General features: G+C 50.6%; 1 protein-coding gene across 2 annotated transcripts in view; it reads right to left on the minus strand.

Moving 5' to 3' along the window:
* LOC138261667 (uncharacterized) overlaps positions 1-24371 on the minus strand; it is a 247701-nt gene that overhangs the window by 63759 nt on the left and 159571 nt on the right. The window lies entirely within an intron of this gene.

The raw sequence follows: 24371 nt of genomic DNA on the forward strand, positions 1-24371 counted from the left end.
AGGAGAAGAGTTCCAGAAGTGATGCAGACAATGTCCCATGACGGAAGAAGAGTTGCAGTCCGTCAGTGGTGTTGGAAAATCACGAGCAGGCCTTGTAAAGACAAAAGTTGCAGATGAAGAGTTGCAGAGCTACTGGGGACAAGCAAGTTCCAAGGGGACTCAATCCACGGAGGGGAGTCCCAGGTGACCCTCGCAGTAAGGAGAGTCAGAAGACGAGGATGCAGCCGCCACAGGCAACTCACAGGCAGCAGGCACAGGAGTTGCAGTGAGGCCCACTCAGCACACCTGGAGAGGAGTACCACATCACTGGAGCAGCAGGCAGAAGACTGTGCTTTGCCAGGAAGAGTGCTGGAGGCCGGGGCTACACGGATCCTGAAGATCCCTTGGAGCAGGAACAAACAAGTCTTGGTAGCTGCAAGAGTCACGGTGCACAGGAGTACTGTCCTGCGAGGACAGGCAAGGGTTTACCGTCTCCCAAGTTGGACAGCTGGTAGAGAGGACCACGGGGACCACTCCAGACCACCATCGGCAATGCAGGATCCATGCAGTCCCGGAGGAGAGAGGATCCACACAGCTGGTTGTCATTAAACTTGGTGCCTGCGGATCCTGGGGATTGACTCCTTCACTCCACGGGCGATTCTTTCTTGCTTCTTGTGCAGGCTGACGACTGGTCGCCCTCAGAGGATGCACTGCCAGTGAAATGTTGCAGTTGCTGGAAGGAGCCAGAGAAAATATGTTGCAAAGCAGAGTCATCGCTGGAGTTGCAGATTGTCGGTTCCTGGAAGGTCCAGTTGCAGTCCCTGTGGCCAGAAGATGAAGTAAACGATGCAGAGGCGTCTTGCTGGAATCTTGCATGTTGAATCTGGAGACCAACCCTGGAGAGAGACCCTAAATAACCCAGGAAGGGGGAATGGTCACCTGGCAGGGTCACCACCTATCAGGAGGGGGCTGTGACATCACCTGCCTGACCTGGCCACTCAGATGCTCACAGGGGCCTCTGCCCACCTTGAATTCAAGATGGCATAATCAAGTGGCCACCTGGAGGAGCTCTGGGCACCACTCCTGGGGTGGTGAAGGACAGGGTAGTGGTAACTCCCCTTTCCATTGTCCAGTTTTGCGCCAGAGCAGGGACTAGGGGTGCCTGGACTGGAGCAAACCGGTTTATGCAAGGAGGGCACCAAATGTGCCCTTCAAAGCATACCAGTGGCTTGGGGAGGCTACCCCTCCCAAGCCATGTAACACCTATTTCTAAAGGTAGAGGGGATTGCCTCCCTCTCCCTGAGGAAATCCTTTGTTCTGCTACATCTGCTAGAGCAGGATAAGCAGCAGGAGGGCAGAAGCCTGTCTGTGAGGTGGCAGCAGCAAGGGCTGCCCGGAAAACCCCACAAGACTGCTAGGAACAATGCTGGGGGTCCTCTGAGGAGCCCCCATAGTGCATGGAATCATACAACCAATACTGGCAACAGTATTGGGGTATGATTCCGACATGTTTGACACCAAACGTGCCCAGGTTCGGAGTTACCGTTATGTAGATGGACACAGGAAGTGACCTGTGTCCAGTACACGGGAAACATGGCTTCCCCGCACTCCGAAGTCCAGGAAAATGGAGCTGGAGTTTGTAGGGGTACCTCTGCTCATGCAGGGGTGCCCTCACAAACAGGTACTTGCACCCTGCTCTCTGGGCTAGGAAGGCCTGCCATAGGGGTGGCTTACAATGAGTTGGTGCAGTGACCTGTAGTGAAAGGGTGCTGCAGACACATTTTGCATGGGTTACCATGGGTGACATAATACATGCTGCAGCCCATGGGAAACCCCTGGTTCCCTAATGCCCTGGGTACCTAAGTGCCAAATACTATGGACTTGAATGGGGCACCAGTATGACAACTGTGGGGTGTGCTAAGTCCTAAGCAACAAAAATTAGGGGTCAGAGCACAGTCACTGGGGTCCTGGTTAGCAGGATCCCAGTGAACACAGTCAAAACACACTGACAGCAGGCAAAAAGTGGGGGTAACCATGCCAAAAGAGGGTACTTTCCTACAGTGGCCCCAATGTGGAGAAGACCTTGTTGGGTGCATGGAGTGCAGAGGCAGACCTACTGCACTGCCTTATTCTAGTGGCAGGCATCACCGTTGACTACCCTTTCATTGTTAGGCAGGTGACCGTAGCGTGGGGGGAGGTTGTAACATGCGTTTTGAGCCAGACCCCTATGCCAAGATGCTACCCCTGTGGTGGCTGAAACCTATATGTGATATTTAGTCCTTGATATTTCTGACACAATGGAATGCGGGCAGCTGTAATACTGTTGGTGACTTATTTCAAAACAATTGTTAGAAATGGGGTGGTTGGTTGGCAGTCAGGTTACCCCCCTGTCCAAGCAAGGACCCTCACTCTAGTCAGGGTAAGTCACACACAATCCAAATTATCCTGTGCCCACCCTCTGGTAGCTTGGCACTGAGCAGTCAGGCTTAACTTAGAAGGCAATGTGTAAAGTATTTGTGCAATAAATCATACAATAACACAATATAGCACCACAAAAATACACCACACAGTGTTTAGAAAAATATATAATATTTATCTGGATATTTGCAGGTTAAAATGATCAAAGATGTAATAAGCAAATGTAGAGATATCACTGAAAAGTGATATAAAGTGTCTTAGGTCTTTTAAAAGCAAACAAAGGTGGTCATTACAACCCTGGCGGTCGGTGTTAAAGCGGTGGTAAGACCGCCAACAGGCCGGCGGTAAAAAATGTGCAATTACGACCGTGACGGAAACCGCCAACAAAGACAGCCACTTTAACACTCCGACCGCCACGGTGGTACAAACACACACAGCGGCGGTCACCGCCAACAGACAGGCGGGAGACAATGTACTGCCCACACTATTATGACAGGCCAATGCGCCACCTTTTCTGGGGCGGATTCACCGCGGATAAAAACACGGCGGAAACAGGAATCCCGAAGGGAAAACGCTCACCTCTACACACCCCACGAGGAACGAGGATGCCATGGACCCGGAACTCCAAATTCTACCTGCAATAGTCTTCTTGCTCCTCTACCAGGAGCACGAACGCCGGCGGCAAAGACCACGGTGAGTACTGCACCTACAACACAGGGGAGGGAGGAGGGAAAAAACAGGGACACACACACCCCACCCCCACCCTCACCCACTACAACACACACACTAATGCATATCAATACATCATAGTTACACCCCCCAAACCTCCCGGAAGAATGCAAAGCCAATAGAAAATGAGTGTAACCATTGTAATATATTAAAAGCAAGTAGGCAGAAATATATATGTATACACCATGTACATAATATATACCAAGCATAGTAGTCCAGGTAGTGCTCTAAGAAAGTCAGTGGAACACTGGGGCCACACGGTATGGGCGAGGCCCACACAAGATCCCCGACCATGACGGAGAGAACACTGCAGGGGCATCAGAGAGCAACTAAACAGGCACCTCAGGGGGAGGGAAAAGGGAGGCACCTCAGCCACTTGAGTGCACAATGCCAAATCCATGAGGGGGCCACATGCCCACTGTTACATCCTGCGGAGTGCAAAGCCACAGTCTCTCAAGTTTCTCCAGTGGGTGGTTTGCCCACTGCCATACCCTGGGGAGTGCAAAGCCACAGTCTCGCAAGTCTCTACAGTGGTTGGTTTGCCCACTGCCATATCCTGGGGAGTGCAAAGCCACAGTCTCTCAAGTCTCTACAGTGGTTGGTTTGCCCACTGTTCAATCCTGGGAAGTGCAAAGCCACAGTCTCTCAAGTCTCTCCAGTGGGTGGTTTGCCCACTGCCATATCCTGGGGAGTGCAAAGCCACAGTCTCTCAAATCTCTCCAGTGGGTGGTTTGCCCACTGCCATATCCTGGGGAGTGCAAAGCCACAGTCTCTCAAGTCTCTACAGTGGTTGGCTTGCCCACTGCCATATCCTGGGGAGTGCAAAGCCACAGTCTCTCAAGTCTATACAGTGGTTGGTTTGCCCACTGTTCAATCCTGGGGAGTGCAAAGCCACAGTCTCTCAAGTCTCTACAGTGGTTGGTTTGCCCACTGTTCAATCCTGGGGAGTGCAAAGCCACAGTCTCTCAAGTCTCTCCAGTGGGTGGTTTGCCCACTGCCATATCCTGGGGAGTGCAAAGCCACAGTCTCTCAAGTCTCTACAGTGGTTGGTTTGCCCACTGCCATATCCTGGGGAGTGCAAAACCACAGTCTCTCAAGTCTATACAGTGGTTGGTTTGCCCACTGCCATATCCTGGGGAGTGCAAAACCACAGTCTCTCAAGTCTATACAGTGGTTGGTTTGCCCACTGTTCAATCCTGGGAGTGCAAAGCCACAGTCTCTCAAGTCTCTCCAGTGGGTGGGTTGCCCACTGCCATATCCTGGGGAGTGCAAAGCCACAGTCTCACAAGTGGATGACAGTCTCCACTGGGTCTGGAGGGGGCATGGTGCCCAGAGTTCTTCATCCTGCCAAGGATTGGGGGTAGTGGATGCTTTTCTCCACTGGTTCTGGAGGGGGCTTGGTGCCCAGAGTGCTTCATCCTGCCAAGGATTGGTGTAGTGGATGCTTTTCTCCACTGGTTCTGGAGGGGGCTTGGTGCCCAGAGTGTATCATTCACCCCGTGACGGACTCAGTTGCGTCAGTGCCCTTGCCGCTAATGGTCCAGCGGTGCTTGAGACTGCGGTGCCCTGTTCAGCGGTGCTTGAGATGGTGGTGCCCTGTGCAGCGGTGCTTGAGATGGTGGTGCCCTGTGCAGCGGAGCTTGAGGCGGCGGTGCCCTGTTCAGCGGTGCTTGAGATGGCGGTGCCCTGTGCAGCAGTGCTTGAGGCGGCGGTGCCCTGTGCAGCGGTGCTTGAGGCGGCGGTGCCCTGTTCAGCGGTGCTTGAGGCGGCGGTGCCCTGTTCAGCGGTGCTTGAGATGGCAGTGCCCTGTTCAGCAGTGCTTGAGATGGCGGTCTCCATAGCAGGATCTCAGCTGCTGGCGGTCCTTCATGGCCCAGCGGGGCTTTTGCTGGCGGTCCTTCATGGACCAGAGGGGCTTTTGCTGGCGGTCCTTCATGGCCCAGCGGGGCTAGTGCTGGCGGTGGCCTCCTGGGCAGGTGGGATGGTGCTGGCCTCCTGGGCAGCTGGGCTGGTGCTGGCCTCCTGGGCAGCTGGGCTGGTGCTGGCGGTGGCCTCCTGGGCAGCTGTGCTGATGCTGGTTGTGGCCTCCAGGGCAGGTGGGCTGGTGCTGGCGGTGGCCTCCTGGGCAGCTGGGCTAGTACTGGCAGTGGCCTCCTGGGCAGTTGGGCTAGTGCTGGCGGTCCTGTCCTGGGTGTGAGAAAGTAGCCTCGTTCTAGCCTTGTTACCCCCACTTTTGGCATGTTTGTGAGTGTATGTCAGGGTGTTTTCACTGTCTCACTGGGATCCTGCTAGCCAGGGCCCAGTGCTCATAGTGAAAACCCTATGTTTTCAGTATGTTTGTTATGTGTCACTGGGACCCTGCTAGTCAGGACCCCAGTGCTCATAAGTTTGTGACCTATAGGTATGTGTGATGCCTAACTGTCTCACTGAGGCTCTGCTAACCAGAACCTCAGTGGTTATGCTCTCTCTTTACAAATTGTCACTAAAAGGCTAGTGACCAATTTTACCAATTTACATTGGCATACTGGAACACCCTTATAATTCCCTAGTATATGGTACTGAGGTACCCAGGGTATTGGGGTTCCAGGAGATCCCTATAGGCTGCAGCATTTCTTTTGCCACCCATAGGGAGCTCTGACAATTCTTACACAGGCCTGCCACTGCAGCCTGAGTGAAATAACGTCCACGTTATTTCACAGCCATTTTACACTGCACTTAAGTAACTTATAAGTCACCTATATGTCTAACCTTTACCTGGTAAAGGTTGGGTGCTAAGTTACTTAGTGTGTGGGCACCCTGGCACTAGCTAAGGTGCCTCCACATTGTTCAGGGCCAATTCCCCGGACTTTGTGAGTGCGGGGACACCATTACACGTGTGCACTACATATAGGTCACTACCTATGTGTAGCTTCACAATGGTAACTCCGAATATGGCCATGTAACATGTCTAAGATCATGGAATTGCCCCCTCTATGCCATCCTGGCATTGTTGGTGCAATCCCATGATCCCACGGGTCTCTAGCACAGACCCTGGCACTGCCAAACTGCCTTTCCCGGGGTTTCACTGCAGCTGCTGCTGCTGCCAACCCCTCAGACAGGTTTCTGCGCTCCTGGGGTCCAGCCAGGCCTGGCCCAGGAAGGCAGAACAAAGGACTTCCTCAGAGAGAGGGTGTTACACCCTCTCCCTTTGGAAAATGGTGTTAGGGCTGGGGAGGAGTAGCCTCCCCCAGCCTCTGGAAATGCTTTCATGGGCACAGATGGTGCCCATTTCTGCATAAGCCAGTCTACACCGGTTCAGGGACCCCTCAGCCCTACTCTGGCACGAAACTGGACAAAGGAAAGGGGAGTGACCACTCCCCTGACCTGCACCTCCCCTGGGAGGTGTCCAGAGCTCCTCCAGTGTGCTCCAGACCTCTGCCATCTTGGAAACAGAGGTGCTGCTGGCACACTGGACTGCTCTGAGTGGCCAGTGCCAGCAGGTGACGTCAGAGACTCCTTCTGATAGGCTCCTTCAGGAGTTGCTAGCCTATCTTCTCTCCTAAGTAGCCAAACCCTCTTTTCTGGCTATTTAGGGTCTCTGCTTTGGGGAATTCCGTAGATAACGAATGCAAGAGCTCATCCGAGTTCCTCTGCATCTCTCTCTTCACCTTCTGCCAAGGAATCGACTGCTGACCGCGCTGGAAGCCTGCAAAACTGCAACAAAGTAGCAAAGACGACTACTGCAACTCTGTAACGCTGATCCTACCGCCTTCTCGACTGCTTTCCTGGTGGTGCATGCTGTGGGGGTAGTCTGCCTCCTCTCTGCACTAGAAGCTCCGAAGAAATCTCCAGTGGGTCGACGGAATCGTCCCCCTGCAACCGCAGGCACCAAAGAACTGCATCACCGGTACCCTGGGTCTCCTCTCAGCATGACGAGCGAGGTCCCTTGAATCCAGCAACTCTGTCCAAGTGACTCCCACAGTCCAGTGACTCTTCAGTCCAAGTTTGGTGGAGGTAAGTCCTAGCCTCCCCACGCCAGACTGCATTGCTGGGAACCGCGACTTTTGCAGCTACTCCGGCCTCCGTGCACTTCCGGCGGAAATTCTTTGTGCACAGTCCAGCCTGGGTCCACGGCACTCTAACCTGCATTGCACGACCTCCTAAGTTGTCCTCCGGCGGCGTGGGACTCCTTTGTGCAACTTCGGGTGAGCACTGTTTCACTCCACTTCGTAGTGCCTGTTCCGGCACTTCTACGGGTGCTGCCTGCTTCTGAGAGGGTTCCTTGTCTTGCTCGACGCCCCCTCTGTCCCCAGACGCAATTGGCGGCATCCTGGTCCCTCCTGGGCCACCGCAGCATCCAAAAACCCTAACCGCATGATTTGCAGTTAGCAAGGCTTGTTGGCGGTATTTCTTCAGGAAAATACTTCTGCACGACTCTCCACGGCTTGAGGGATCCGTCCTCCAAAGGGGAAGTTCCTAGCCCTTGTCGTTCCTGCAGAATCTTCAGCTTCTACTGTCCAGTAGCAGCTTCTTTCCACCCACAGCTGGCATTTCCTGGGCATCTGCCCATCTCCGACTTGCTTGTGACTTTTGGACTTGGTCCCCTTGTTCCACAGGTACCCTCGTTTGGAAATCCATCGTTGTTGCATTGCTGATTTGTGTCTTTCCTGCAGAATTCCCCTATCACGACTTTTATGTCCTTTGGGGAACTTTAGTGCACTTTGCACTCACTTTTCAGGGTCTTGGGGTGGGCTATTTTTCTAACCCTAACTGTTTTCTTACAGTCCCAGCGACCCTCTACAAGGTCACATAGGTTTGGGGTCCATTCGTGGTTCGCATTCCACTTTTGGAGTATATGGTTTGTGTTGCCCCTATCCCTATGTGTCCCCATTGCATCCTATTGTAACTATACATTGTTTGCACTGTTTTCTAATACTATTACTGCATATTTTGGTATTGTGTACATATATCTTGTGTATATTTGCTATCCTCATAGTGAGGGTACTCACTGAGATACTTTTGGCATATTGTCATAAAAATAAAGTACCTTTATTTTTAGTATATCTGTGTATTGTGTTTTCTTATGATATTGTGCATATGACACTAGTGGTACTGTAGGAGCTTCACTCGTCTCCTAGTTCAGCCTAAGCCGTTTTGCCATAGCTACCTTCTATCGGCTCATCCCAAGACCCTGAAAGGTAGGTGTAAAGTGCACCTACTACCCCTAGAGAGCACAGAAGTCGTGATAGGGGGATTCTGCAAGGAGAACAAACACTAGCAATGCAACAACAGTGGATTTCCGGACCTGAGTACCTGTCAGACAAGGGGACCAAGTCCAAGAGTCGCGACAGTGTCGAGAGTGGGCAGGAGCCCAAGAAATGCCAGCTGAGGGTGCAAGGAAGCTGCCACCTGTTGGAAGAAGCTTGGAGTTCTGCAAGAACGAAGAGGACTAGGAACTTCTGCTTTGTAGGATGGATGTCCCACGTCGTGAAGAAGCTTGCAGAGGTGTTCCCACGCAGAAAGACAGCAAACAAGTCTTGCTAGCTGCAAGGTTCGCAGTTAGGGTTTTTGGATGCTGCTGTGGCCCAGGAGGGACCAGGATGTCGCCACTTGGATGAGGAGACAGAGGGGGGCGCCCAGCAAGTCAGGGAGCCCTCACAGAAGCAGGCAGCACCCGCAGAAGTACCTGAACAGGCACTTAGAAGAAAAGTGAACCGGAGTCCACCCGAAGTCACAAAAGGGAGTCCCACGACGGCGGAGGACAACTCAGAAGGTTGTGCACTGCAGGTTAGAGTGTCGGGGACCCAGGCTTGGCTGTGCACGAAGGAAATCCTGGAAGAGTGCACAGGAGCCAGAGCAGCTGCAAATCATGCGTTACCCAGCAATGCAGTCTAGCGTGGGGAGGCAAGGACTTACCTCCACCAAACTTGGACTGAAGAGTCACTGGACTGTGGGAGTCACTTGGACAGAGTTGCTGAGTTCCAGGGACCACGCTCGTCGTGCTGAGAGGGGACCCGGAGGACCGGTGATGCAGTCTTTTGTTGCCTGCGGTTGCAGGGGGAAGATTCCGTCGACCCACAGGAGATTTCTTCAGAGCTCCTGGTGCAGAGAGGAGGCAGGCTACCCCCAGAGCATGCACCACCTGGAAACAGTCGAGAAAGCCGGCAGGATGAAGCGATACAAGGTTGCTAGTAGTCGTCTTGCTACTTTGTTGCGGTTTTGCAGGTGTCCTGAGCAGTCAGCGGTCGATCCTTTGGCAGAAGGTGAAGAGGGAGATGCATAGGAACTCTGGTGAGCTCTTGCATTCGTTATCTGAAGAATTCCCCAAAGCAGAGACCCTAAATAGCCAGAAAAGGAGGTTTGGCTTCCTAGGAAGGAGGATTTGCTACCAAGAGAGGTAAGAGCCTATCAGAAGGAGCCTCTGACGTCACCTGCTGGCACTGGCCACTCAGAGCAGTCCAGTGTGCCACAGACACCTCTGTTTCCAAGATGGCAGAGGTCTGGGACACACTGGAGGAGCTCTGGGCACCTCCCCTGGGAGGTGCAGGTCAGTGGAGTGGTCACTCCCCTTTCCTTTGTCCAGTTTCGCGCCAGAGCAGGGCTGGGGGATCCCTGAACCGGTGTAGACTGGCTGATGCAGAGATGGGCACCATCTGTGCCCATCAAAGCATTTCCAGAGGCTGGGGGAGGCTACTCCTCTCCAGCCTTTACACCTATTTCCAAAGGGAGAGGGTGTGACACCCTCTCTCAGAGGAAATCCTTTGTTCTGTCTTCCTGGGCCAGGGCTGCCTGGACCCCAGGGGGGGCAGAAACCTGTCTGAGGGGTTGGCAGCAGCAGCAGCAGCAGCAGCTGCAGTGCAAACCCTGAAAATGAAGTTTGGCAGTACCCGGGTTCTGTGCTAGAGACCCGGGGGATCATGGAATTGTCCCCCCAATGCCAGAATGACATTGGGGTGACAATTCCATGATCTTAGACATGTTACATGGCCATGTTCGGAGTTACCATTGTGACGCTGTACATAGGTAGTGACCTATGTAAAGTGCACACGTGTAATGGTGTCCCCGCACTCACAAAGTCCGGGGAATTTGCCCTGAACGATGTGGGGGCACCTTGGCTAGTGCCAGGGTGCCCACACACTAAGTAACTTTGCACCCAACCTTCACCAGGTGAAGGTTAGACATATAGGTGACTTATAAGTTACTTAAGTGCAGTGGTAAATGGCTGTGAAATAACGTGGACGTTATTTCACGCAGGCTGCAGTGGCAGGCCTGTGTAAGAATTGTCAGAGCTCCCTATGGGTGGCAAAAGAAATGCTGCAGCCCATAGGGATCTCCTGGAACCCCAATACCCTGGGTACCTCAGTACCATATACTAGGGAATTATATGGGTGTACCAGTATGCCAATGTAAATTGGTAAATTTAGTCACTAGCCTGTTAGTGACAAATTTTGAAAGCAGAGAAAGCATAACTACTGAGGTTCTGGTTAGCAGAGCCTCAGTGAGACAGTTAGGCATCACACAGGGAACACATACATATAGGCCACAACTTATGAGCACTGGGGTCCTGGCTAGCAGAGTCCCAGTGACACATAACAAATATACTGACAACATAGGGTTTTCACTATGAGCACTGGGCCCTGGCTAGCAGGATCCTAGTGAGACAGTGAAAACACCCTGACATATACTCACAAACAGGCCAAAAGTGGGGGTAACAAGGCTAGAAAGAGGCTACTTTCTCACACAACCCCCCCACCCCCCCCCCCCCAAACGAAGGACAATAAGGCTAACCTTGGCCAGTTGAGTCTTTATTGTCTAAGTGGTGATAAGTGGAGAGTAGCTCTGTAATAGACTGGTTATTCCCTTTATCATCCACTATATGGTTACTTCCCTGTGGGGATGTAAACCACCCTGTTTGAAGTTTGTTAGCTAACCAACAATGTGAAGATATATTTTCAGAGTTCCTATCAGTAAGTTTTAGTTTAGAACAGTGGGAATTGTCCATTGGACCTATTTCTAGTGATGAGGATGCCAGACAGGGATGCTGTCTCAGTAAAGCCATAGCTGGGCAAAAACTTTGTCCATATGGCTGTAAGAGAGAACAGGGATGCTGTTTCTCTTGTTTTGGAGCAGGGCAGACATGCTATCCTATGAGCTCCACACTAGGGCAGGGCTGCTGTCCTAAGTGTTTTGAGGCAGTGCAGGCTTGCTGCACTAAAGTTTCTCTGGGAGGGTTGGAGGGATGCTCCATGTTAACTACAATGGTGGACTGTTTCTCACCAATATTAGTTATCCCACAGAGAGGTACTTCCACCTCAGGAAGTACAGCTGTGCCAGCTGATGGTTCTCTTGGTACAGGTGCCACCCGAGGAGAGGTTTCTCCCACCACAGGAATGCTATCCTGAATGGCAGGGTGGGTAGGGGATACTATGATGCCCTTTTTAGCTGTTGTTGGAGAGGGATCCTGAGTTTTCAGGCCTATTTCTCTCCTTTGCTTTTTCATTTCAGTAGAAATGAGAGGGAGCAATTCCTCAGGGATACCCAGCATGGCTGCATGGATATAAAACTCTACCTCATCCCAACCTGAGGTCTCTAGGTCATTACCTAAGAGACAGTCTACAGGTAAGCTAGGTGACACTACCACCTGCTTAGGGACAGTAACTCCACCCCAACTAAGCTGAACTATAGCTAAGGGAAGAAACTTAGTGGAGTTATGGACATCAATAATCTTGTACTGTTGTCCAATGATGTGTTGTTCAGGAGGCACTACGTTTTCAGTCACCAAAGTGATACTGGCACCTGTGTCCCTGTAGGCCTGGACCTCAACACCATTTATTGAAACTGTCTGCCTGTAATTATCCATTGTAAGGGGACAAGCAGCCAGTGTGGCAAGGCCAATGCCACTAGGTGTGACAGAAACTGTCTTGGGACTGACTACCCCAGTTTCTATGATGGACCCATAAGTGAACCCAACTACACCCTTACTTTGACTGTTGCCAGCAGTCCCACCACTATTACCACTACTGCTAGGGGCACTAGAGTTTGATGTATTAGTGGTGGTTGGCTCAGGGGGTTTACCTGGACAGGACTTATCCCCTTGCCAATGGCCCTTATTTTTAGACACATAGCACCAAGGCTTTTTTAATGTGTGTATGTTGTGAAGAAGAGGACGAATTTGTTTTATCCCCACCCCCTGAAGAGTGTTTAGGATTTGAAGAAGGATCTTTGGTTTTACCCTTATCCACATGCTTATCGTGAGATTTCTCACCATCTTTCTTCTTGCCATCCTTGTCACCCCCTGTATGAACTTTTCTGTTCACTCTTGTTCTGACCCATTTGTCTGCCTTCTTTCCCAATTCTTGGGGAGAGGTCTTTTGACCGCGCAGCGGTATTCTGGCGGTTCGCTCCAGGCGGGCGGCTCCCGCCGCCCGCCGGGGTCAGAATGACCCCAAAGTAACTTTGCACCCAACCTTCACCAGGTGAAGGTTAGACATATAGGTGACTTATAAGTTACTTAAGTGCAGTGGTAAATGGCTGTGAAATAACGTGGACGTTATTTCACGCAGGTTGCAGTGGCAGGCCTGTGTAAGAATTGTCAGAGCTCCCTATGGGTGGCAAAAGAAATGCTGCAGCCCATAGGGATCTCCTGGAACCCCAATACTCTGGGTACCTCAGTACCATATACTAGGGAATTATATGGGTGTAGCAGTATGCCAATGTGAATTGGTAAATTTAGTCACTAGCCTGTTAGTGACAAATTTGGAAAGCAGAGAGAGCATTACCACTGAGGTTCTGGCTAGCAGAGCCTCAGTGAGACAGTTAGGCATCACACAGGGAACACATACATATAGGCCACAACTTATGAGCACTGGGGTCCTGGCTAGCAGGGTCCCAGTGACACATAACAAACATACTGACAACATAGGGTTTTCACTATGAGCACTGGGCCCTGGCTAGCAGGATCCCAGTGAGACAGTGAAAACACCCTGACATATACTCACAAACAGGCCAAAAGTGGGGGTAACAAGGCTAGAAAGAGGCTACTTTTTCACAGCGCTGACCTACATGAAATGTACAGGGGAAAAAGAGAAGTTATTACCAGCTGCACCATCAAAGTGATTGGCCCCCATCCGTACCCTTGCCATGTGGCACATGCATTCACCGTCTTTCATGCACGCAACACTCTCCCCCCTTCCTTCTTACACCCAGCCCTCTCCACACAGGCATAGCCCATACAACATGCTCCCTGTGTACTTACCTGTTTGTCTGGAGGACCGTAGAGTAGCGTGTACTGGGGGAGGACCCCATCCACGAGCTTCTCCAACTCCTCCGATGTGAAGGCAGGGGCCCTTTCCCCAGACACTCGAGCCATTGTCTCTTCCAGACCGAGGTCACAGCAGCACTTGCAGTGTAGGTCCTCTCCTGTCAAAGATCAGGTATCGAGTGATTGAACAGATAGAAAATGGCAGTCACGTCCGTGGCGGTGCGTACCGTCACCGCCGGCGTACATCGTCATTGGCTCCTGGGACCCATAGGGTACAATGTTAACCAATGCAGCACTGCGCCGCGGTCTTTGACCGCCTACCGCAACGGTGTACAACGCCAGCACAGTTACCTCACATCCGATTGTCCCACTGTAGAGGTCAGGCAGCCGCCATTTCAGGGGCCCACATGGCTTCATTTCCAACTGCGTCACACATACCTAGGCCTAGACTCAACACACATACAGGCCACCTTTTGTGTATGATTGGTGTTCTGGGTAAACTGTGGGTACGTACCTCTGAGTTGTTTGACTCTGTGCTCGCTGTGGTCCTTCGTAGGCACCGTCCGCTGGGACATGTGAGGAGATGGCGGCATCCTCCAGTGTACCGAGCGTTGGTGGACCTGTCGACAATGGAGGAGTGACATGTGATTATCACATACAGGCTTGACCGTGCCACAATCCAGGAACTGTGTACCCAGTTGGAGCCAGACCTGATGTCAGCAATCTGCCATCCCACAGGAATCCCCCCTCAAGTGCAGGTGCTAACAGTGCTCCATTTCCTTGCAAGTGGGTCTTTTCAAACAACAGTGGCCCTAGCATCAGGGATGTCCCAGCCTATGCTTTCCAACGTATTGTCCAGACTGTTGTCTGCCCTTCTGAAACACATGCGGAGCTACATCGTTTTCCCTCAGGTGGAGGATTTGCCTACAGTGAAAGGGGATTTCTATGCCCTGGGACACATCCCCAACATCATAGGTGCCATTGATGGGACCCATGTGGCTTTGGTCCCCCCCCCCACAGGAGTGAACAGGTGTACAGAAACCGGAAGAGTTATCATTCTATGAATGTACAGATGGTATGTTTGGCAGACCAGTACATCTCCCATGTGAATGCCAAGTTCCCTGGCTCAGTGCATGACGCCTACATCCTGCGGAATAGCAGCATCCCTTGTGTGATGGGTCAACTCCAGAGGCACCGTGTGTGGCTATTAGGTGAGCACCTGGAGGCAAGTCAGTGGGAATGGTTGTCTGGGTATGGGAATATCCCTCCAGGTTAGTGCGTGTCTAACAGTTGTCCCTCACCATTTGCAGGTGACTCTGCTTACCCCAACCTGTCATGGCTACTGACCCCAGTGAGGAATCCCAGGACAAGGGCAGAGGAACGCTACAATGAGGCCCATTGGCGAACTAGGAGGGTGATCGAGCGGACCTTCGGCCTCCTGAAGGCCAGGTTCAGGTGCCTCCATATGACAGGTGGATCACTATTCTACTCACCAAAGAAGGTGTGCCAGATCATCGTGGCCTGCTGTATGCTTCACAACTTGGCTTTGCGACAACAGGTGCCTTTTCTGCAGGAGGATGATCCAGATGGCGGTGTTGTTGCAGCTGTGGAGCCTGTGTACAGTGAAGACGAGGAAGCAGAGGAAGAAGACATGAACAACAGTGACTCAGTGAACCAGCAATATTTCCAGTGAGACACAGGTAAGAATACAGACCTGCCCACTACATGTACTTTAACACTACTACCTCTCTGCTGTGTGTCGTTTTCACCCAGTGTATGGTCACTGAGTTGTCACTTTCCCTTACGAATTCACAGATGTGGGTCCCACTGTGTGACATCTGCTTAGATTCCTCATGGACTAGAGCTGTGTGACATAGGTATGTTGACATTATAATTGAAAGAGCATTTTGTCACTGCAATTGATAATACACTATTTCGAAATCACAGACAGACTCCAGATTGTTTTGTGCTTTAAGTGTGTTTATTTTAGTGCTCAATATTGGAGGGGGTAGTGAAATGGTGAGGGGTGATGGCGGAGGAATGTCCATGGCAGAGTCCAGTCGATTAGTCTCACAGGTGCATTGCCCAAATGGGCATAGGAGGTGGAGCTGGGGCAGTTTAAGTATGGACAGGGTGACAAAGTGGGACAGTAGGATGACAAGCAGGGTGGTCTCATTTCTTGGCGGGGGTCTTGGCATCGTGCTCTGTCTTTGTCCTGGATCTCAGGGACCGTTTGCGGGGTGGTTCTCCCTCTGCAGGGGGTGGGGTGCTGGTGTGGTGGTCCTGTGGCGGGCGTCCTGTCCACTAGCGCCGGCGGAGGTGGTGGGCAGTTCATCGTCCATGCTAGTGTCAGGGGCCCCTTGTAGTGCCACAGTGTCCCTCCTGGTGTTGAGTACTTCCTTCAGCACCCCTACGATGGTGCCCAGGGTGGAGCTGATGGTTCTGAGTTCCTCCATGAAGCCCATATACTGTTCCTCCTGCAGGCGCTGGGTCTCCTGAAACTTGGCCAGTACCGTTGCCATCGTCTCCTGGGAGTGGTGGTAGGTTCCCATGATGGAGGAGAGGGCCTTGTGGAGAGTGGGTTCCCTTCGCCTGTCCGCCCCCTGTCGCACAGCAGCCCTCCCAGTTCCCCTGTGTTCCTGGGCCTCCGTCCCCTGGACCGTGTGCCCACTACCACTGCCCCCAGGTCCCTGTTGTTGGGGTGGTGGGTTATCCTGGGTTCCCTGTAGTGGTGGACACACAGCTGATTGACGTGTCCTGGGGATGGAGGTATGGACCCGCTGGGTGGGTGCTGTGCTGGTGTTTCCAGAGGGGGGAAGGTCTGTGGTGGCCTGTGACTGGGTGATGGGAACCGACTGTCCCGAGGTCCCCGATGGGCCGGGCTGGTCATCTAGATCCAGTTGGACAGAGGTGCTGTCATCACTGTGGGCCTCTTCTGTTGGTGGTATGGACATGTGTGGACCCTCCTGTCCGGTGACGTTGGGTAGGGGTCCTGCAGGGGTATAAAAGGATGGTTATTACATCTGTGTGTGTCATGGTGTGCAATGGGTGGGTGACCGTGTACCCCAGTGCTTGCATTCCTGTGTGGGACCTTGTGTGATGATGGTTTAGGGGGTTGTATGGGTATGTGCAGTGGGCATGCTTTAGTGATAGGTGTCCATGCTTTGTTGTTGCATGCAGGGCTTGGTGTTGGGATGGGTGGTTTGTGATGTTGGGACATATGTGAGGAGTTGGGGTGCTGGGGGTGAGGGTGGGGGTATGTGATAGCATGCAGGTAAGGTGGGGGATGTAATAATTAAGATTTGTCTTACCAGAGTCCATTCCTCCACCTACTCCTGCAAGGCCCTCAGGATGCAGAATCGCCAAGACCTGCTCCTCCCATGTTGTTAGTTGTGGGGGAGGAGGTGGGGGTCCGCCACCAGTCCGCTGAACCGCCAGGTGGTGTCTTGAGACCACGGAACGCACCATCCCCCGTAGGTCGTTCCACCTCTTCCTGATGTCCTCCCAATTTCTTGGGTGCTGTCCCACTGCGTTGACCCTGTCCACTATTCTTTGCCATAGCTCCATCTTCCTTGCAATTGAGGTGTGCTGCACCTGTGCTCCGAATAGCTGTGGCTCTACCCGGACGATTTCCTCCACCATGACCCTGAGCTCCTCCTCCGAGAACCTGGGGTGTCTTTGCCAGGCCATGGGGTGGTGTAGATGATGTGTGGGGTGGAGTGTGTGGTGATAAGTGTGCTGATATGTAGTGGTGTGTTGTGTGAGGTGCGTGGAAGTTCTGTGGGTGATGGTGTTGTGTGCCTGTGGATGCTGTTGTTCTTGCTGGTGGTGTCTCTCTCTGGCCTTCTTTCGGAATTTTTGGTTGTGGGGGTTTGTGGGTGATGTGGGTGTGTGTTTTATATTGTAATGGGTGTGTGGGAGTGGTGTGTGTATGTGTACCAGGTGTGTGTATTTGGAATTGTCCAATGTGGTAGTGTTTTGTAAGAGTGTGTGTATTTTGAGCGTGGCAGTGTGTACCGCCAATGGAATACCGCGGTTGAAAGACCGCCGCGTGGATTCGTGTGTCGTGATAGTGTGGGCATATTTCTGTTGGCGTGACGGTGGAGGTTTTGTTATCGCCAGTTTATCACTGACCTTTGGTGTGGCGGACTTGTGTGGGTGTCTGAATTTTGGCAGATTCCGAAATGTGGGTCATAATAGCTGTGGCGGAATTCCGCGGCCGTGGCGGTGTGTTGGCGGTCTTCTGCACGGCAGTAAGCAGCTTTTACCGCCAATGTTGTAATGACCGCCAAAGTCTCTTTTTAGCACAAAGTACCTGGTTCGCATGAAAAATCTCCCAAATGGGCCGCAGAGGAGGAGAAGCGTGGAAACAAAGGGGGTGTGTGTCGATTTCTCGGGCCGCACACAGTTTCGGCGCAGGGACGGCTGTGCGTTGATTTCCGGCGCTCGGTCGGGGATCCTCTTTGGGTTGCGGGGTTTTCAGACGCCCCAGGGTCTGTGCGTGGAATCCTCGGCTTGTGGAGCGGAGTCACAAGCGCTGCGTTGTTCCGGTGGACGTTGCGTGGAAATTTCTTCTGCACGGCAGGGGGTGCGTTGATTTCCCCTCTGGAAGTCAGGCCGTGTCATCCCAGGTCGGCTGTCCGTCCATCCGGTGGGCCATGGGTTGAAGTTCTGGTCGCAACGCAAGAGCCACATCGATCTTCTTCTTGTGAAGTCGGGCTGCATCATTCTGGTTCGGGATGTAGTGAATTTCTCACCGCGAGGCAGGCTGTGCGTCGTTTTTAGCAAGCTGTGTGTCAAATTTTTGCCGCAAAAGGAGTCCAGTTGCAAGAGAGAAGTCTTTTTGGTCCTGAGCCTTCAGGGAACAGGAGGCAAGCTCTATCCAAGCGCTTGGACAGCACTTCTTCACCACAGCCAGGGAGCAGCAAGGCAGCAATCCTTCACAGAAAGCAGTCAGGTGAGTCCTTTGGGCAGCCAGGCAGTTCTTGGCAGGATGCAGGTTCTGGTTACAAGTTTCTTCTCTAGAAAGTGTCTGAGTTGGAAGGGGCAGAGGCCCTGTTTATATACCCAAATGTGCCTTTGAAGTGGGGGAGACTTCAAAGAGTGGCATAGAAGTGCACCAGGTCCCTTTCAGCTCAATCCTGTCTGCCAGGGTCCCAGTAGGGGGTGTGGCAATCCTTTGTGTGAGAGCAGGCACTCCACCCTCCCAGCCCAGGAAGACCCATTCAAAATGCAGATGCATGCAAGTGAGGCTGAGTATCCTGTGTTTGGGGTGTGTCTGAGTGAATGCACAAGGAGCTGTCAACTAAACCCAGCCAGACGTGGATTGTAAGGCACAGAAAGATTTAAGTGCAGAGAAATGCTCACTTTCTAAAAGTGACATTTCTAAAATAGTAATATTAAATCCAACTTCACCAGTCAGCAGGATTTTATATCACCGTTCTGGCCATACTAAATATGACCTTCCTACTCCTTTCAGATCAGCAGCTACCACTCACACAATATATGAGGATAGCCCCAATGTTAGCCTATGAAGGGAGCAGGCCTCACAGCAGTGTAAAAACGAATTTGGGAGTTTTACACTACCAGGGCATGTAAACTACATAGGTACATGTCCTGCCTTTTGCCTACACAGCACCCTGCCCTATGGGGTACCTAGGGCATACCTTAGGGGTGTCTTATATGTAGAAAACGGGGAGTTTTAGGTTTGGCAAGTACTTTTAAATGCCAAGTCGAATTGGCAGTGCAATGGCAGGCCTGAGACAAGGTTAAGGGGCTACTTAAGTGGGTGGCACAACCAGTGCTGCAGGCCCACTAGTAGCGTTTAATCTACAGGTCCTGGGCACATATAGTGCACAGTACTAGGGACTTATAAGTAAATTAAATAGTCCGATTGGGTATGATCCAATGTTACCATGTTTAAAGGGAGAGAGCATATGCACTTTAGCACTGGTTAGCAGTGGTAAAGTGCGCAGATTCTAAAAACCAGCAAAAACAGTGTCCCAAAAGTGGAGGGAGGCAGACAAAAAGTTAGGGGTGACCACCCTAAGGCTGTCAGGTCTAACAACAATGTAGTCCTCACAATAGCAGAGGCACAAAATATATTTAATCTTCATGAGGGCAGTTCCTTGAATATGCCAAAGTATCTCACACTATTTGTGAAATCTGTCCGATCTTCCCTGCAAAGCCCATGGAGTACCAGACCCTACAGATGATGCTGGACTCCGGGTCACCCAAAGGCCTGATATCACAATTGTATATTGCCCTCAGGGGAGATTGTCACAATGACACAACAGCGGTCCAAGACAGGTGGATGGAGACACTTACAACGGCCCTCTCTACGAGTGCATGGCAGAGAGCGTTTCCCAGGTTAGGGAATTTACCAGCAGCATGAGGTTCAAACTCACGCTGTTTTACTACTTAACCAGGTGTACTTAACCCCTCTGCATCTACAAAGGATTGACAGAGCTCGTTCAGCTGCCTGTACTCGTTGTAGGATGACACCAGCAACCTTTCTTCATATGACATGGGACTGTGGTGCCCTGAGAGAGTACTGAGAGGAAGTCCTGCTGACATTGTGAAAATTCACCCAGGTGGCAATAGAGTCCTCTATAGAGCACTGTTTGTTTGGGGTGCTCCCAACGCCTTGACCTAGGGCCCGAATCCCTCATAGTTTTGCTCTGTTGCGTTTGGTCTTGGCTACATGTAGGGTGACTATACACTGGACGTAATCCACAGCCCCAGCGGGTGCTAAGTGGCTAACCTCACCTCTCTCATAGTCTTGGGGAGTCAGTACCCAGTGCTGCCCTGTGCCATCGATTCTGGAAATTGGTCTACACCCAAGAATGATTGAGCTCTACCCATGGTGTGCTTTTGGGAGTTGGGGTAATACACAAGGGAAACTACAGATGACTCTTGGTCCCACTATCCCTCCCTGTGGATGATTGTTTATTGTCTATTGCCTTATGTCCTCTCTTCCCAGTCCCCCTCCTGTTCACAGGACTGGTCCAGTTGAGCTGCTGTTTTATCCTTGATAATTTTTCGTAGATGTAGTATAATGTTTCCGGCTCTAATACTGATGATATGCACATGATTTCTTGTGCATTGAGTATCCTGTTGATAGTTAAGCTGTGCATGTGATTGCCCTGTGTGGCATATTAGTACAGGTGCATTATCTCAATACCATATTTTAGTCAAAAAGCCAATGCATGTTTAAAAAAAAAAAAAAAAAGTATGGGGGGGCGGAACACCATCGACTTGACGGTGTTCTCGGTTCCGCCACTGCGGCAGACTGGCAGTAATACTGTCAAGATCTACATCAAGCCCTAAGAGAACAAATATATACTAAGGCGCTTCCCTAGATTCCAGAATGGGACCCAGGACATCAACAGCCTGAGCAATGAAGGTTTGGGAACAGACTGCGATTTGACAGAGTTCGCAAGATGCTCACAAGATCTCGCAAATGTCTCCAAGTCAGACTCTAACCCTGGTCACTGTAGGGACAGAAAAGTCCTCTGTATGGTAACTGACATGCCCACCTGACCAGATTACCCAGATTACCCCAACTGTACTGATGTCTGGATCCCTAATGCTGATTTTTGTTGTCATAGGCAAACACTGATCATGTAAATTTGCCATGACATATGCCTATCTCAAGGATTGCAGTCTTGTTGGACCACAAAGGGTACCCAAAGCTCTACCCTCACAGTGTTGAAAGAATACTGCCTTCACAAGGAGTTAAGCAGCACAAGCTTGGTGGTGGCAGCATACCACGAACCGATCAACAGAAGTGAACAGGTCCTTTTTACCTCTGTCACTGGAGGGAGGCCCACAAGCTCACTCATTTAAAGTCCTTAACTTAACTCACCCTGGCCTAGATCAGTTTGGTGGGTAGTGTTGCGCAGCACATGTATGAAGTAAATATGCTGGATGTATGTGTGTTTGTCAATGGTACATACCGGGACAATGCAGTACTGCGCAGTGCTTGTATGTTATATGCATGTGGCGGTGTATGTGTGCCTGTGAGCAGTACAACACATGAAAGATGTAGCGCAGTGTGTGTATGGTATAGATATGCTGAGTGTACGTGTGTCTGTGAAACGTATAATACATGGCTGATTCTGGACTCCATTTTGGGAGCTGCAGGGCTGCATGGTGAAACAGGAGGAGGAAGAGGAATCCCGCAGCTGATGAACAGACTGATTACTGGGGCTGAAGGAGCCTGCAAAACGGGTGAGTGCCTCACTAGTACGGTTTCCCCTTGCTGCGGATCTAGCCTTGGAACTTTAACTAGGACTTATTGAGCTTTGTTGAGGGTAAAGGCTGAAGTATTTGACTCCTTTCTCCCCTGCCTTGTTTTTAAGCTCTGCTCGCGCTCCTGCGAGGTCATCTCTGTCTGCTGCTGGTTGTAGAGCTGCAATTTTTTGTGCTGAAACCACTGAAAGGACAGGCAGCATCAAGAGGCGGCAGCAGGGCAGATCTACTCTTATTATAAGTAAACAATAACTGTGTGTGGGGGGGGGTGGTCGCTAAGTCTCAGGCAAGAAACCTAGGAACTTTTCAGGACTTCCCATCTCAGGATGCAGCACTGTGAAGTTGTTGTTTGTTCCGCTGGGATGTAGCCTTCTAGATCCCAAATGAAGCAAATGACGGCTTACCCAGCAAGAAAAAAACGAAAGGACTGCAAGGCACCAAAACCCACCAGGCAATGCATACTACTCCAACTCAGCAGGGGTCCAAGCCAGCGCCTATTAAAGGAAAGAGAAGCCTAGATATCAGCCGCGAACAGAACCCTCCACAGCGGAGCGGGCTGCTTAATTCACTCAGTTTGCTTTCCGTAGCCCCGAAGCCTCACGGTGCGGTACACTGTGCGGTGTTAACGATGCCCAATTTACCGTAAATCCAAATAATCTCTCTGCACAAGGTAGAGGCTCCTCCGCAGGTGAGGTTGAGGCACAGCATAATCCCGTAATCGCTCTTTTACAAGAAACACATTGTACTTGGGGCAAGAAAAGAAACAAACAAAACTATTCTTGGGTAAAATAATTATTCTTAGGATTTTTCAACAGCTAGAGCTTCGCATAGTGGCACAGCAGTGGTTGTTAGTAAAATAGTAGAAGTTAGCTGCTTGCCTTCTGTGGTTGATGGTTTCTCTAATTACAGCCCCATTCATGACACTGCAGTTGATGAAGCTGAAATGAAGGTTTTACATTTATTAGCGCTTAAACGTAGTGTAGCAATAATCAAAGTGTGACTTTAACCGAACTAAATAAAGATTGTACGGGGACAAATGTGCCCTCAGAGTAGTTTGCCAACATTTATAAGCGTGCTTCATATAACGTGATGTATTAGAATTGCACTAATCCGACATAATCGTAAACGTGTGCCATGATTTGCTTGTTAGAAATGCTTTAGCTTAGCATAACTTTAGTGGAGGCTTTGGCCTAGCTGCCTTGTCTCACGATTTAGATGCTCGTATTTTTCCAACGTGCTAATAAACGTGTATTCTTGCTTGAAGCTGTACTTTTCCAGTGAGACCGTTCACATGCTTATCTTTAAGGTTTCGTGCCAGCCTGGCATTTTCTTCTTCACTCCAAGGTCAATCTGCAGGTGCAGACAATGGACGCTCTGAAAGTGAGTTAATTGGTAAAATATGTTGCAACTTACGTTCTCGACTCCAAGGATAATGTATGCTTAAGTAAAAGCTTGAGAACTGTTGTTTTTGATTGGCCAATTTGAAGCTAACCTATGAACCCTCCAATGGAAGACCCTACTGGATTTGAACTGTTGTCTATTTAAACCAGGTGCACAAGAAGAAAGCAGCCATTACGAGCCCATTACGAACTTTACCGACCATTACCTACGATGCCAATTGATGTTCGAGAGACTTTGATGCTTTCTCTAATCGAGAGAAAGAGACTTTAAGAAATTCTCGCCCTAGAGACTTTAACTTTGATTTGTCCCTTTGCATGAAGTAATAGTTGTTCTTCTATCTTGCCGCTGTGAGGCAATTGCCCCGTCCACCCTGCCCCTTTGCCCCGTCCCATGCTGATCGAATCCGGTACCTGTGAGACGAAGACTTCCTTGAATACTGATTGAATTTGGTAAACATGAAAGGAAAATTGTACAATTGCATTGTGTTTTCTTTTTAGGTAACCAACTGCTGATTTTTGCTAAGAGCCCTAGTTAGGAGTTTTCTAAATTAATGTTGCTAAATTGTTTTTGCATGAAGACCCACATGCTGATGCTAATTTGAGGTTAGATGAGGATTCATTTGATGCACGATGCGATTTGAGACCTTGTTATGCTGACTAAATGTATGCAATTAGCCCATTACAGATTGTAGTTTTAGTGGTTTGCGTTGCCATCATAGAAGGCATTGTTATTCAAATGCTGCATAGATTGCATCTGTTTCGTCGTTATGGACAGCTATTAATGTTCATTTACATATATCACTTGGTGTTGAGACACATCTACATTGTGCTAGCTTTGTTAATATAGGGAAATAAATTCGTTAACTTTGCATAAACTGGTGTGGTTATTCATGACCGAAAGGTCATGGTTTCGCCGAAATGTATTCTGGATTAATTGTGAAGTGTTATGTTGATCAAGGTATTGCTTATGTTCGTTATTGATTATTGATTATTGATTTTGATTGATTACTCAAGAGTAAGGAGAGTCCCACTTGGTCAAAAGATTCATCGACCTAAGAGCGTCCACAAACAGGTAAATTATTAGGTTGGGAACGCTCTATCAGTAGATGGTAGCAGAGGACGGTTTCGCCCTTTGGGACCCCGTACTTTTAAAGTACGTGGTGTTGAATTAACGGTTACGCCCTTTGAGACCCCACTCGAGAAGTTGAATTAGATTTTTCTTGGATAAAACAGATTGAGAGAATGATGATGGGCTAAGTCCCCCCGCGACTTTCCCGGGATCTCGGAGCTTGCGAATGGAGAGAATGGAGGTGTGGAATCGGCGTTGGTGGTACTAGTGACGGTATGAGAGA

This window comes from Pleurodeles waltl, chromosome 10 (assembly GCF_031143425.1).
Source record: "Pleurodeles waltl isolate 20211129_DDA chromosome 10, aPleWal1.hap1.20221129, whole genome shotgun sequence".
NCBI lineage: Eukaryota > Metazoa > Chordata > Amphibia > Caudata > Salamandridae > Pleurodeles > Pleurodeles waltl.